This window comes from Leucoraja erinacea, chromosome 30 (assembly GCF_028641065.1).
Source record: "Leucoraja erinacea ecotype New England chromosome 30, Leri_hhj_1, whole genome shotgun sequence".
Classification (NCBI taxonomy): Eukaryota; Metazoa; Chordata; class Chondrichthyes; order Rajiformes; family Rajidae; genus Leucoraja; species Leucoraja erinaceus.
Window position 1 is genome coordinate 4,404,213 of NC_073406.1, and position 13,897 is coordinate 4,418,109.

The window sequence follows — 13,897 nt, forward strand, 5'->3', positions numbered from 1 at the left end:
TAACCATTAATGTTATTTTTCTAAAAAGGCGACGGTGTAATCTCTTGTCCAAGCTTGGCTTGTGAAAACAATATTGGGAATCATTGAAATATTTCAATATTTCAGGGGGCACTGAATTATTTGACCTCAGTGTAACGATGTTCGTGTTCTCAGCAAATACTCCACTAAACCACAACCAAATCAAAATGATCTTAGAATTCTAAGGTGCAACATTCCTAACATAGGAGACAGGACACGATTCCCATTTCTGAGAATGCTAAGGAAAATCATGACTTTTCCACAATTTCCTGCACAATGAGTTTAATATGTTGTTGGTAGTAACTTGCACGAAATTCTCAATCTATTTAATTATAAAAAATATTTGCGCTTGTATGGTGCCCTTCACAACTTTGTGATGTCTTAAAGCACTTGTAGCCAGTTAAGTACTTTTGAAGTGTACTCACTTTATGTGCAGCAACTTTCCACAAACACCAATATGATCAGCAGAGGATCTGTTTTAGTAATGTTGATAGAGCACTGGCCAGGATTCCAGGAATTAATTCCCACTTTTGAGTCGCCCCTGGCAGAGAAGATGGGATTCCCAATTATTACATCTAAAAGATAGCACTTTCAGGAATGTAACACACTCAGCACTGCTAGCATGTTGGTTTCAGTTGGAGTTGGAGTCCACAACCTTTTGAGGCAATAAGGATGTTGCTAAATAAATCTCTGCTACAAATTTTAGTATTTTAGCGTGCCCTCTGCTCAAATACCTGGCTTTTACATTAGCTTCAAGGTGAGAGCAGCATTTAAGGTTAGTGCAGACATTGCTGATATATGTTGATAGGAAGTGCATTCTCTGACCCTTGGATTTGCTGGGTCAACGAAGGGAAGAACAGACTGAAACAATCATTGGATTTAGCCCAACAAAGTTCTCAACAATTTTGAAAGTTGTAAGATGGGTAACTTGCCAATACTCGCCAGTCTTTCCTCCAATTCTTAAATGTTTCCCTTCCATATTGATTTCTAGTTGTGTTAGTATTTGCATTACAAGAGCATCATTTTAGTTTTGTTTCTTCCTTGCTCGTGACGGCCATTTTGAAGATGGGAAGTACACTCATTCTTTTTTTGGCTGACTGCTCACGACAAAAGTCCAGTTTTCCAACCAACATCCAGAATGTACGCACGTGATCACTGTTTTGCCCAGACACGTGGATTTAATTGCCCCTGTGTCATCTTTTAATCCTAGGATTTTAGTTAAAAATAGTAAATTTGCTGGGGTTTTTTGTAGTTGATACTAATTTTAGCCAGTTAACCAATTCTACAGTACAATTCACTGAGTACTTTTCAAAAAGTGACTGCCTTTGTACATTTAATTAGCACAGATAAAGCACTATTGGCGCAGGTAAGCCTGAAATGATGTAGATCTGACTCTACTGGGGATCATAAATGTTATAAGATTATGCTGTTTACCAAATTAATGACAACCAAGCCCTGGTGTTACTTGAGCTCTGGCAGTCTAGATGCAACATGGACATCTTAATTCCACTTGAGTTTCATACTTGGGCCTGGCGAATTGAAACCGTCTGTTTTGCAGCAGTTGTTTGGCTGGAACATTTAAATTAGAGCATCTATATCTGTTAATTTTAATAACACAACTGGATTAATTCAATCTCTGCATGTATCCAAAGAAGACAAACTGTGGACCTGCCTACTGAAGAATGTACCATCTTTAATATCCATTCTATAATATTTCAGATTTTAGTAGGCTTTTCCCCACAAAGGTGGTTTTCCGGGTCTCACTTTGTAAAGTGAATCTAGGATTATCCTTCAATTGCTGGCTCTGTAAATTGCAGGTGGCGGTGCCATTTAGTTGTATGCTTCAGGTGATCCCATAGGTTCCTTAAACATGTTTAAGAAGGAACTTTAGATGCTGGAAACTCGAAGGTAGACAAAAGTGCTGGAGATAAAAGGAAATAGGCAATGTTTCGGGCCGAAACCCTTCAGGTTGCCTATTTCCTTAGCTCCATAGATGCTGCTGCACCCACTGAGTTTCTCCAGCACTTTTGTCTACCTGGTTCCTTAAGCATGACCATTTGCACTAATGACTTCAACTGCACGGAGAGCCGCTTGTCTTTAATATACAAGGTCCTAGTGGTCCCAATCAAAAGTTCTAATTGCATGGTTTCTGACTGCAATTAAAACTATTGGTAATAAATGGAGACATGCTGATCTGTCTAATGCAAATTTGGCATAGTATGGGCAGAATAATGTGTTTTAACAAGGGCTAGAAAGGACAGTTGAATGAGGCAGGAGAAATTAAGCTGCTGACATGACAAACGGTTAAGTTCATTTTATTTGCCTTTAATCGTGATGAAGTGTGGCAATTTAAAATGGATTATTTGCTGCAATGGAAATCACCCGGTCCATGAGTATCTATTGTAGATAGTCAGATGTCTGAAAATTGGAGTAAATTATATGAAACATGCTCTCTTAAAATTTTGGGAGATGCCTGTTGCTAGCAAGGTTAATATTTAATGTTCATCCTTATTTGTCCATGGGAGGCTAGTGGTGAGCAGTTTTATTTTAACCAATGAAGAGGTTTCCACAATATTGTTGGGTAACAAGTTCCAGTATTTGGACTCGTCTACAATGAAGGAATGGGGATTATATTCATTTGGGAAACTGACTTGGAAGTGAACTTTCAGATGTTTTCCTGTGAAACCTGGGCAGTAACCATTTTGCAGATGACCATCTTACTCCCATAATAATAGCCTGGTGGCAAATGACATTTAACAACCTGTATTATCTGTATGACAAGCCAGGGTGTGTTTTTCCATCATGTCCTCCTGTCTTTTTGATAAGACTCCCTGAGGCCACATTTGGCTTAGGTTGGATGTTGCCCTGATGCCAAAGGTAATCACTATAAACTTAATCTGATCGACCCCTCAAATGCATCTTTTTTTTGTCCATATTTGGGGCTAGTGGGACTCTACATTAGTGAAACGCAGAACTGCAGGGTAAGGAGGTTATCACTCTCCAGGCCTTGTCTTGCCCCCACCTCTCTTCCAGCATTAACTCCATGCCCCCCCCCCCCCCCCCCCCCCCCCCCCCCCCCCCCCAGCAATCAGACTGAAGTGTCCCGACCCGAAATATCACCTATCCATTTTCTCCAAAGAAACTCGTCTACAATGAAGGAATGGGGATTATATTATGTTATATTATATTATTGCTGAATTTCACCAGAATTTTGTGTACACCAGTTTATCTACAGTTCCTTGTATCTCCTTAGAAAGTTAATTAGCGTGTTATTGATTGCTATTACTAGTTGTACAGCATGGAAACATGCCCTTTTGGCACAACTTGTCCATGCCTCTCAAGATGCCCCATCCAAGCCTATATCCCTCTAAACCTTTCTTATCTGTCCAAATGTCTTTGAAATGTTATAGCACCTGCATCAACTGCCCCCCTTGGCAGCTCATTCCATATACCTACCACCCTCTGTGTGAAAAGGTGTCCCCTCTGGTTCCTATTAAATCTTTGTCCTCTTACTTTAAAGCTCCACTATCTAGTTGTCACTTTGCTTTTTAGGATTATTCTACTATTAATTAGCTGCTTGGTTCCTGTGCTTTGCAGATAAGATGCCTGACTTTTCCCCTAGAACATAGTGCAGCTCAGCACAGCGGAGCAGATCCTTCAGCTCGCAGTGTCTACACCAACCATGATGCCAAGTTAAACTAATCTCCTCTGCCTGCATACGGTTGATGTGTCCAATTTCTGTATATCCATATGCCTATCTAAAGGCCTCTTAAATGATATTGTATATGCTTCCACCACCACCAATTATCGAGCATGTAAAATTATTCACAAACAGTGGAGGTAGTCCTGAAGTAGAAGTCTAGCTCCACAGGCAACACATCACATTTGCTACAACCATCCCGTTCCTTATCACCATGTGTTTCTCGGGAAGAGGTAGAGATAAGTCATCTATATCACACTTTTGATTGAAGATGTTTGTACATGCGCAAGAATTTTAGATTTATTATCAGGTTTACGAGGTATAGTGAAACGTTTTGCTTTCTATTTGAGCAATCGGAATAATAAACACAATCAAGGCAAACACAAGTACACAAGGTGGAGGGAGAAAGTATATTTCTCAACGTTGTAGAACAACAGTTGCATAGACCAAGTTCAATGTCCACAGTGAGGTAGTGTGGAATTGGACTGTACTCTAGGACGGTTAGATACTCTAGGACCATTCAGAAGCCTATAATGGGGGTAGCGGCAGTTTCCGAGTCTGGTGCGAGCTTTCAAGCTCTATCTTCTCTCTCATGGGAGCAGGGAGAAGGAATGACTGGGAATGGAACTTTTGCACTTACTGGGCTTTGAGTAAACACATGATATTTATAGAGCCACGTCTTCCTGTCGACGGTTAAATGTTGTACTCACTATTGAATGTGGCAAGCCTGAAGAGTAGATTTCATGGCTTTGAATATGCTTTTCAGCATTGCAATTTTTTTTGTAGTTTCTCCAGATTTGTATTTCATTTGGAACTGGTCCAGCTTGATAAGAATTCCAACTGAACCCTGTTGATCCATATCTCTATGATCACCAGTTTAATGTTACTGGTGTGGTTTTGAAAATATTCTATTTAGCAGCTGCTGGTATCGCATGCGTGATGCTGTGGAGATGTGATGTTGTTCTCCCACCTGTCCCCAACTCCCAGGAATTGTATAGGTGTTGTCACATCCTGGCCGCAGATGTGAAGAATAATGATATTGACACATTATTAAGAGGTTGCATTCGTTGTTCTCTGTGTTTATTAACTCGGATATTGGATCAGGTTGTCCAGCATTGCAGGTCAGACAAGCTCAGGAGAAGGCTGCTAGAAAAAGGGGGTGAGTTAAACCTTAATGATGCTTTGTCGATTGCAGCAGCAGCACTGGAAGCTGTTGTGGGACAATTTCACAGCATGAAATTACAAGATTCAAAGACTAGGCAAGTTAACCAGCTGTCCTACAGTAGACCAAGAAATAAGCCTGAACATGAGATCGAGTGTTACAGGTGTGGCAACAAGGATCACCTAGGGAAAGATGCATGTTGTCCAGCAAAAGGTAGAACATGTAGGAAATGTGGAGATATGATATTTTTGCAAAGAAATGTAAAAGTAAGACCAAAGACAAGACAAAGTGATTACAACAAGAAAGGGAAGTCCAGTGAAAAGAAAGACAGACCTTGGTAGAAAAAGAAGGCTCATGTCTGTCAAGTAGAAGGTGATGAAGCTGGCGAGCATGCTGTTAAAAGGAATTATCAGTTTGCATTGAATGATAGCCATCACGAGAAAGTTGCAGTAACTATCGGAGGTGTTACTGTGCCAGTGATTGTAGATTCTGGTAGCGACAGCAACGTAATTGACAGATCACTTTGGGAATGCTTGAAACTGCAAAAAATCAAGTGCACGTCAAGAAGGTGTAGTAGGAAGTTATATACATACACCGCAACTAAACCATTATTGAACCAGTTGAATGCTCGACACTATGGGTGAGTCTAGTGCCGAAACCCAACGATGACATTAGACTGTGTGTTGACATGAGGAGAGCTAATGAGGCAATAATCAGAGAAAGACACCCAATTCCTACGGTTGATGAGGTGCTACAAGAGTTGTCAACCAGTAAAGTGTTTTCCAAAATTGATCTCAAGTGGGGATATCATCAGTTGGAATTACATCCAGAGTCAAAAGAGGTGACAACATTCGTCACTCAGTGCGGATTGTACCGATACAAAAGACTGATGTTTGGGATCAGTGCTGCTCCCGAGATCTATCAGCACGAAATCCACAGAGTGATTCAAGGTGTACCTGGAGTAGCAAACATATCAGACAACATCATTGTCCATGCATCAAGTCGGCAAGTGCATGACAGGAGGTTGAAGCTAGTGTTGACTAAACTTCATGAAGCAGGTCTCACTGTGAATGAAGACGTGCAAGTTTGGCATCTCCGAGATGGATTTCATGGGACACAGACTCACAAGTGAAGGGCTGAACCCAGCCAAAGCTCAAGTGAAAGCTATTGCAGATGCACGGAAACCTCAGAATGCAATCGAGATGAGGAGCTTTCTAGGACTGGTCAATTATTGCGCAGAATTCATTCCAAATTTTGCTACACTGGCAGATCCACTGAGAAAGTTGACCAGGAAAGACATACTGTTCAAGTTTGGTAGTGAACAGAGACAGGCGTTCAAATCACAGAAACGGGGTCGAATGAGTGCAGAAACCCTTGGATATTATGATCCAGCAGCACCAACAAAAGTCATAGCAGATGCTAGTCCGGTCGGGTTAGGAGCAGTGTTGGTACAGACACATGCAGATGGACCCAGAATCGTAGCATATGCCAGTAGATCGTTAACCAGCGTGGAGAGAAGGTATTCTCAAACACAGAAAGAAGCACTGGGACGAGTGTGGGCCTGTGAAAAGTTCCATGCATACTCGTACGGCATTGAATTTGAACTTGTTACAGATCACAAGCCGCTGGAAGCGATCCATTCGACAAAGTCTAAGCCATGTGCCAGAATAGAACGTTGGGTGCTGAGACTCCAACAGTACAGGTACAAAGTAGTCCACATTGCTGGGAAAGCAAACATCATGGATCCGCTGTTGAGACTTGAAAGATGAACAGCTGGAAACGACATCCACGCTAGAGAGGGAAGCAGTCAACGGCAGGAGAAGTGACAACAAAAGAAGTTGAAAGGGAATCAGAACATGATCCTGAATTCAAAGATATCAGAGAGTGTATACAGAGTGGGCAATGGGATCAATGTCCTTACAAAACATATGTTCCCATAAAAGATGATTTTTGTGTAATTGGTCTGTGTGTGCTGAGAGGTAGCAGATTGGTGATACCACAGAGACTATGGCCAAGGGTCGTGTCATTAGTGCATGAAGGACATTTAGGCATTGTCAGTACCAAACATAACTTTAGGAGCAAAGCATGGTGGCCAGGTTGTGAGAAAATGCTGAAAATGTTGCCAAGACGTGTCATGGATGCCAAATCACCAGCAGGAGCAACCCACCAGAACCAATTAGAAGTACAAAGTTGCCAACAGGACCATGGGTTGACATAGCTATTGACTTTCTTGGACCACTTCCAACAGGTGAATCAATTATGGTAGTGGTAGACTGCTATAGTAGGTACTATGAGTATGCAGTGATGAAGTCAACTACGGCAGAAACTGTACAGGCATTAACAAAGATTCTTTGCCAGACATGGGTTGCCTGTTACATTGTATTCTGACAATGGACCAGTTTGTTTCTGAGACATTTGCTGAATACATGAGAATCACAGGTATCCATCATCACAAGGTAACTCCGAAATGGCCACAAGCTAAAGGAGAAGTAGAGAGACAAACCCAACCCATAGAAGAGGATACGAACCGCCGATGCTGAAGGGGAAAACTGGAAGGAGGCACTGTTGGGATACGTAGCTGTATATTGGGCAATCACTCACTCAACGACAGGGAAAAGTCCAGCAGAAGCTTTGTTTGGAAGGAAAATTCACACTAAAGTAACTGAGGTGCGAGAGATGATGGATGACCAGGAGAATGAGAGACTGATGCCGAAAAGAAAGGCGCGGCAAAATGATATGCTGATTTGAAACGAGGAGCCAGGCACTCTGAAATAATGCCTGGGGATGATGTGCTTGTGAGGCGAGATGATGGTGGTAAGATAGACACTCCTTACCATTGCCAACCACACAATGTTGTATCGGGGAGCGACAGCATGGTGACAGTCAAGTCTCCAGAAGGTGTTATCTGCAAGAGGAATATACCGAGCGTTAAAAAGTACATGTCCAGGGATTCTCAAAACGAGGTAGCCCAAAAGTCACCAAGAGCTACGGATCCAGAGGGACAAGATGACATTTCTGAGGTGGTGACCACAGAGTTCCAGAGGCAGCACGCTGCAATGCAGGAGGTGAGCAGAGAAGGTGTCTGGGTGATAACACCTTGACAGATTCAACGGACTCTGATGCTTCTGTGCCAACTGGTAGACCAAAACGTGAAAGGAGAATTCCCAAGCGATACGACGATTTTGTGTTATCGAGTATGATACTGTTATTATGATACTGTTTATTATAATATTGTATATTATGAGCAACATTCATTGTTCTCTGTGTTTATTAACTCACAGTCACCGCTTGGCTTACACAGCCCCACCCGATCTGATCTCCAGGTCATTTGATACAGAGGTCATCTTATTTACATATCATCATCATGGCTCATCGTCATGACAGGTGTCACTCTTGCCAATCCCTAATGGATTGATGTAACTGTTGGAAGTGCTTTGAATGAGATTGAGCGTTTTCCCTTCGTGTTAGTGTTCTTGTAACATGGAGGCAACAATCAACAAGGATTCTGCTGGAATTCCCATCAATTGAGGAGGCACATAACGAATGAAATAAATCTGAAATCACAAGCAAAACTCCAAAGAAAATTCAAACCCATTGGATCTAATCAATACTCTTCAGGTTTGCCGCATCCATTCACAAATGGTGGGTACAACATTCAACAGTTGATAAAAGGATGTGGCACTATAAATATAACCGTTTCAATGATAAAGCCTAGTCTGGAAATGCAAAAGACAGATGCATTTAAAACCTTTCAATCAATTTTGGTCTATCAGCCATGTTTTGGATTTATAGTGCTATTAAGGCAGAGTTGCTGATGGATGTTGAAACCACATCACACAGGAAGCATTGTGCCTTTGGTATCCTGTCGTCCTTCCAAGTAGGGCAACAATGTTTGTTAGCTGAGGGTGGGTTGTAAGTGAAAGTTGGATATCCTGGCCTGTGTTCGATCTAATTCCATGAACTATCTGGTGTTAATGTGAATATGGAGCCTCCCAAGAAGATTACATCCCAACTTTACCCAATTGTGCTGCAACCTCTAGTATCTCTCCTAGATGCACAATACCTAGTCTAGAACTATAAAAACAAAACTGATTTGGGCTGAAAATTCGCACTGTGTGTGTGACTGCTATCGTACTTTGGTGTAAAAAAAAAATCCCCATCTCGCCTCTAATTAGACCATTACATTAAAACTATCCCCAATTTACCGATCTTTTGTTTAGAGAAAGGGTCAACAAGGAAGACCTATCTGGATTTCATTTTTAACACATGAGTAAATATCCCTCAGTAATACTATCCAAAGAGGCTCCATGACTAGTTATTAAGAAATAACTTCATCACTGGCAATGCAAATCTCCTTTGACATCTCTGTAATGTAATATCAGTCTTGCAATATAATGATCGGAAGTGTATACGCCTATCAGCGGATGTTTTAGACTACCAGTTTACCTACCTATTTCCTGTGTTGATAGTGGCTTAAAATACAAGTATCCTGCAGGATGTTAGAGGTTAGGATTTCCAGTGCCTCTGATGGCTACAAATGTGTTCAACTGCAGCTCCTTACGGACAGTTAAGGAACTGAAACTCGGGATTATCTGGGGCTGTGAGTGTCGTAGATAGAAGTTGGTGAGGTAGTTCGGCCTAAAGTACAGGAAATAAATTGCTGACCACCGGGAAAGGGAGGAGATCTTACGAGTTGGCTACGTGTGCTGGTATCCAGTGGAAGAGAATTTCAGGAATAGTGACCACTACTCCATACGTTTTAAGATTGTTGGAACGGGAAGAAGGCTGGAAGTTGCAGGAAAGCACTAAATTGGAGTATGGCAAATTGTTACCAGGCAGGAGCCATGGAAGGTACACAGAGCAGTTGTTATTGAGTAATTCCACATAGAGTCATTTGAAGGCCAGTTGATCAAAGTTTAGCCTGTTCCGGTAGGGATCAGGATGGCAAAGTAAAGGAATCCTGTTTACGGTTGTGAACTTGCTCAAAGTTAAAGGAAGCACATTCAAGGTTTATCAGAATGGAATCAGACCGGTATATAAGGAAAGGAGGAAATAACTCAAGTGATTAGAAGGGGCAAAGGTAGTGGCCACAAAATGACTGGCTAATTGGATTAAAGAAAATCTCCCCTGAAAATGTATACCTACATTAAAAACAAACCAGGAAAAAAGTAGGACCACCTAAGTAGGATAAAGATGGGTATTTGTACTGAACAAGTACTTTGCATCTGTTTTCATAAGGATAAATACATAGAGGACAGCGAGATTAGTGTGGAGAAAACTAAAACTGTCCTTGCATATTAGTATTCTAATATTAAAAGGAGATTAAGCAGGTATAGTGTTGGGGCTCTTGAAGAGCATTGAGGTGGATCAATCCCCTGGGCCTGAAGGGGTCTATCCTAGTTTATTGAGGGACGCAAGAGGAGATTGCAGGAGCCTTGACGAAGATTTTTGCATCTTTAGCTACCCATGAGGTCCCAGTGGACTGGATGTTAATGTTCTTGCTTTGTTTAAGGGAGGTAGAGAGAATCCAGGGAATTCTAGGCCGGTGAGCCTCATCAGTGGTAAGAATCAATTGCAGAGAATGGGTTAAAGATTGCTTCAAGGTGGGACGTGCTCCCCTTTGTATCTCTGCCTCATCATTTTATATATTTCAAGTCTCTTCTCAACCTCTGGCCTGCCTGAGAAAACAATCCCAGTTTGTCCAATATCTCCTTATCGCTAATACCCTCTGATGGTACAATGGCACTTTATTTGTCACATGTACTGAGATACAGTGAAATACATTTTTATTTACACATCAGTACAAGTATCACTACATAATCGTCTAGATAAATCTTAGATGAGCATGTCAGATACAGTACAAGTGTATAGTAGTATTAGAATGAGAGACAGTAAACAGTTGCCAGATTTGGCACCATCTTCAAGTCCTTGATGTAGAGTTCTTAATCTGATAATGCAGGCCCATTGTCCTGGGGACATTGCAGAGTTGACCTGGCTAAGCATGGCTGTTGGTATCTTCCTACACTGCTATGTGCTGCTTGCTGCATGCTATCCAGTCCATGAGCTAAGCCTGTTGCAGGGCCTCCAGCAGCCCACTCCTCCGTCGAGGCATTGCACTGCTTCCCGCATCCGGTCTGGTTATCGATCCTCTGTCTGAATCTGAATCCCTCCTCTCCGGTCCACGGGGTGAACAGAGGCCAGGTTCAGCAGCTTCCCTCTAAGGCGGGTTCTCTGTGTCATTCTGAACCTGCTGTCTGACTTGATGCCAAGTAGTTCATCTAAATGTTTTCTGTTTTGCACATGGGTTGATCATTCATAGTGACATCTTAAGAGTTTAATCCTTGTTGAATCCTCTGATCCAGGTGCGTGTACGTTGGGAGGATACAGATGAAAACTCATTAGAAACAATTTGGGCCAAAAAGCTGATTCATTGCTTTGAATTTTATGTACTGCGATTTGTTTACCAGCTTCATTTGTAGTTGTGTACCCATAGGCCAGGTTTCCATTTTGTTCTAAGTTTGTTAAGTTGTGTAGCTAAGTGCAGCCGCGACTTTTCATTGCATTTTACGCCTACTGCATTCTAACCATACAGTTAGATCACTTTTATTGCTTAAAAGATTTCCTCATCTACCGTCTTCACTTTAATGGTCTAGAGTAATTTACTGAACTGCATTGAGTTGTACGCTGCAAATGGCAACACTCCTTTGGGAATTCTTGTTCGAGCATATATATTTTTTTAAAGCTAGACTCTCCAGCCTCTGCCGTATCCAGGTCAGGTAGTGTGACAGAAAGCAGTCCATTGGCAGACGGAAAACAGCCCATTGGGTTTCAGTAATCCATTTTGGGAACTGGGTCACACTACATATGCCGTACCAGGTTCCCTCACCTGATTAAATGAAAATGATATTTCCAGTAGCAGAGAAGGCAGACCCTGATGAATTTATAGCTGAATGAAGGAGTTTCCAGCGTGGCACAGATTGGTAGAACTGCTGCCTCCGAGTCAGAGACCCAGGTTCAATCCTGACTCCAGATGCTGACTTTGTAGAGTTTGCATGTTTTCCTTGTGGCCATGAGGGTTTTCTCTCGTCCCATGGATGTGACTTTGTAGATTGGCATCTGTAAAACTGTCCCATATGCGTAGAGTGGATGTGAAAATTGGGATAACGTAGAACTAGTGTGAACAGGTCAGCATGGGTTCAGTGGGCCAAAGTGGGCATTTCAATGCTTTAGCTCTAAATTAAACATTCCTTATTAGTGAAATGGGAATAAAACTGTTTGAAGAGGAAGATGCTGTTTAACCAAGTCTGTTGAGATGCATGAATGCTGCAAAATTGTAGGTGGCTCATAAGTATCTTTAGACTAATCGAGTTGTTCAGTGGCCCTTGGGCTAGAGTGTGTTTGATGTAAGCCAATGTAGGAATTGCAAACTCACAAAAGGGGCATGTGATATCTAGTGGGGTGGCCAAAATCAGTTTGAAGTGGTGTAATTCTGTGAGCTCAAACTTTCCCCACAACAAACTGTTCTTTCATCGTTGCATTGTCCAGAGATTTCCAGGAATTGCTGGGGTTGCCTTTCTCTTTCAGGAGGTTTTGAGCGCATCCTTGAATCTTTTCCTGTCTCCCTGTAAATATGGTTGAATTTGAAACATAGAAAATATGTGCAGGAGTAGGCCATTCGGCCCTTCGAGCCTGCACCGCCATTCGATAGGATCATAGCTGTTCATCCAACTCAGTATCCCACCCCTGCCTTCTCTCCATACCCCCTGATCCCTTTAGCCACAAGGGCCACATCTCTCTTAAATATAGCCAATGAACTGGCCTCAACTACCTTCCGTGGCAGAGAATTCCACAGATCCACCACTCTCTGTGTAAAAAATTGACAGGTACAGAATGCAGCGAAAGGCAGGCAAGCACAAACATATTGCAAAACAGCTCAGCCACATTCACTAATGTACTGGCATTATGTCTATTGGATGAGATTTGCTCAGAGCACATATCAAAAAGACAGACCATTTTTTTCTCAGTTTATTTTGTTTCTCACTACGTGTCGGGCAGGAACAGATTTGGTTGATTGAGCCTGTCTTGTTCAATCTTGTTTTTTGGCATCACAGTCATAGAATTGTAGAGCATTAAAACAGGCACTTCAGTAACCTGCTTCTCTGTGGGCCATCATACCTATCTACTAATCCCTCTATGCCTTGCTCATTCAAGTACCTGCGGTTATTGTTTGTGCTTCTGGCAACACCATCCAAATACCGACTACTTTGTGTGGAAAGATTATTCCCTCCGATCCCCTGAGACTCCCCTCTTGCATTAATCCTCTGCCCCGGGCTCTAAATACTCCCAGCATTGGAAACTGATTCTGACAACCTACCCCATGGATATGTACCCCTTGACTTCATTTCCTCCAGGAAAGATACCCAACCATCCAATAAGCCTTCCATCCAGATATTATTCTTTTCTGTACCATATCTAGCTCAAACACACCTTTCCTGTAGAGTGGCCTAGAATGGCCCACAACACATCCAAGTACAGCCAAACCCATGTTTGCATTATGGTCCCAACTCTTGTAGTCAATGCCTCGGCTAATGAAGATAAGCACGCCTGATGTCTTCACCACCGTGTCGACTCGTCTAGCCACTTTCCTGCTGTAGGTGTGCGGTAGGGAAATAGAGGGGAGTCGATGGGCTTGTATGAAGGATATGTTCCAGGGAACTAAGAGCATATTGTATGCAAAGGTTCTCGATCGGATTGCTAAGAATTGGGAAAGAAAAGCTTCTCGGCCGGATGATTTGGTTAAAGAATACAGATTTCCTTTCCCTACAGACTCTAGTGGCCAAATTTGGTGACCTACAATAAGTTCACTTTTTTCTTTTTTTTTTTTAACTCGGATTTTCCCCCAAATAATGATAAATTAATTTTGTTAACTGAATTTGATTTCTCCAGCTGCTGTCCTCTGGATATTACTCCAGTAAACTAACCAATATGTGACTGAACATATTCTGCTGCCCTATCTA

The 13,897-nt window shown here is 42.0% G+C and overlaps 1 protein-coding gene across 1 annotated transcript in view; it reads left to right on the top strand.

Annotated features, from left to right (window-relative positions):
• ssu72 (SSU72 homolog, RNA polymerase II CTD phosphatase) overlaps nucleotides 1-13,897 on the top strand; it is a 70,189-nt gene that overhangs the window by 13,502 nt on the left and 42,790 nt on the right. The window lies entirely within an intron of this gene.